Source organism: Mirounga leonina, unplaced genomic scaffold (assembly GCF_011800145.1).
Source record: "Mirounga leonina isolate KUSES-001 unplaced genomic scaffold, KU_Mleo_1.0 Mir_366, whole genome shotgun sequence".
Classification (NCBI taxonomy): Eukaryota; Metazoa; Chordata; class Mammalia; order Carnivora; family Phocidae; genus Mirounga; species Mirounga leonina.
Genome location: NW_023270709.1, coordinates 22,880,471 through 22,882,993, shown reverse-complemented (window position 1 = coordinate 22,882,993; position 2,523 = coordinate 22,880,471).

Sequence of the window (2,523 nt, the reverse complement as noted above, 5' to 3'; positions counted from 1 at the left end):
CGGAGGCGGGGGGGGCGTGGCCGCGCGCCGCTCCGCCGCCCCCGAGCCGGCCGGGCCCTCGGCGGGGCTGCCGGGTTCCGTCAGTGGCCGGAACCGAGAGCCGCGGGGCCCCCTCCTCGCGCGCGCCCGCGACCTCGCCGCGCACGCCGACGTGCTCTCTGCGCGCGCGCCGCGCCCGGAGCCCACGCCCCGGCTAGCGGGCGACGCGCGGGCCCCGCCTGGCGTCCCCGCCCCGGTGCCTGCGGGCCGAGGCCGCGCGGGGCTTGCGGCTGCCTGCGCTCTCAGGGCGGCCGCGCAGGGCGTGCGCGCGCGGCGGGCTGGGCGGGGCGGAGTTGGTTGCCCCCGAATCCTCACGGGTCCCCTCCCCAGGGACTGCGGAGGGGGCAGGAGTGCCGCTGCCCTCCCTGGCCCCTCGCCAGTGCGGGAAAGGCGGGGTGGGGAGTCGCGGGGGCGGCGGAGGCGCCCGGGATGCCAGGCGCCCTCGCCAAGGGGTGCACCCGACGCCCCCAGTGATTCAGCCCTGGTTTCAGGGCTGAGAGGCGGGCGCTTCAGGCAGACAGACGACTGGGCGAGGCTGCACCCCAGGCGCGGTTACTTAGAAGCATTAGGGGCTCGGCTCGCTGTGTCCGCTCTGGGTTCGTGGGTCTCTGACTTCCCGCAGGCAGCTGCGGTAGCCAGGCCTGAGAGTAAGCGTCCGGGGTGGGGGGTACCTACTCCCCGGGCGCCCCGAAACTATCCCCGCGACCCTCGCACGCGGTGTGGAGGGGAGCACACCCACGGCATCCCCACCCCCAACAGCCAAGTAGGAGCAATTACAGCGGGAGCCTGGTGGGGAAAGCGGCTGATTTCACTTATGGAAAAACGCTTAAACAAGAGCAACCCTAAGCCAGCGTTAGCAAACCAGCTGACCTGCAGTTGGAGGTTGTGCGAGGGCGGGCGCGTCTGCCAGGGAGGGAAAGCCGCTGGGGAGTGGGCAGAGGCAGGCGGAGCAAATGTCAGATAAGAGAAAGAGAGGACGAGAGGAGGGGGAGGAAGAAAGGCGCTCGATTGCAAAGAGGGGAGGTGGGAAGGCACGGAGACAGCACGGGCAGCCGGTGACGCGGGTCAGAGAAGGGAGGCGGGCGCGCGGCGGGCAGCGGGAGCAGGGCGCACGGGCTCCGCCAGGCACCGGCTCTCCTTGCTCCCCTCCCTCCCTCCCGGGATCCCGCCGCGGCCCAACAGCGCGTGGGGCGCAGACGGAGGTGGGGGAGCTCAGGGGAGGGGAGGGGTGGGGCCGGGACCAAAGAGCTCAGTGCCCAGTACCGCGCCGTACGTGCTGCGCACCTGGCACCCGGGAGTCGCCATCTGCTCGGGCTAGGGGTGTGCGCTTGTTGAGAGATAAGAATACTGCCTGGCTTCGAGTCAACCGCCGCAATGAACTCCGTCAATCAACGTTTATGGCGCTCCTACTGTGTGCCGCGCGCAGCCGGGGTCCCTTCCAGCTGCTGGGCTCGGGGACTGCACCATCTGATCTGTTACACCCGCGAGCTGGAAAGGAATCCCGTGTATTGTTATAAAAGCTCACAGTTGGAACAATAATCGGGAAGGAAATTCACCATGCCAAGGCGGCTGGTTGAGACAGTTTGGGGGTCTTGGAGGAGGGGTGGGTCTGGCAAAGTAAGGTTTTGTGATTTTTGCAGTTTCCTGAAGCATGAGACCCCCCCCCCCCCACACACACACCATGTTTTGTCCCACAGTCTCACAAAGAAATAAAAATTTTTACCAATAACTATTGAAAAAATAGCTCAGTGACAGGCTGGCTAGCAGGATCTGCAAATAACTGAAGGCTAGTCCTTAAATACTCAAACTGAATTCAGTTTCACAAATACCGGACCACAACACTCCTTCTCTACCAAGTATTTTGTAATGTAACTTTACTACCCTGAAAGAAAACTCATGGATAGTAAAACCCACCTGCGCCTGATATGTTTATAAAAATCAACAAAATGGTCAAGCTACAATATAAAGGAAAAATACAAGGTATATAATTTATAATAAAACGATATACATTTCAAAGGTGCATCCGCAGACTCTTTCACTAGAGCACCCAAAATGTCCAGAATTTATAAACTTCTCCCTAGGGAGTACTACTGCCCAGGTGTGAATTATGGACTGTGGATATCAGGCAAATACTAAGTATTGGGAATACTATTGATATCCTAAATTTTTAAATTTATAGTGGATGTGGTCCATTTTTACGATAAATCAACCTGCTGGTATTTCTGCCTTTATGTGGACTTTCTCCCCCAACCTCCCCCACCCCAACCCTTGACTCTGGATTTGGTCATATGACTTGTTTGGGCCAATGGGACATTAGCAAGCGAGACCCATGCAGAGGCTTGATAAGTGCCTCCATATTGGGATTTGTACAGGTGACACTGTGAGACCTTCTTGTTGTGAAGAATCTAGTCTAGCTTACTGGAGGATGAAAGGCCCTATGGGGAAAACTGAAATGGCAGTGCAGGCATTCCAGACATGCGACCC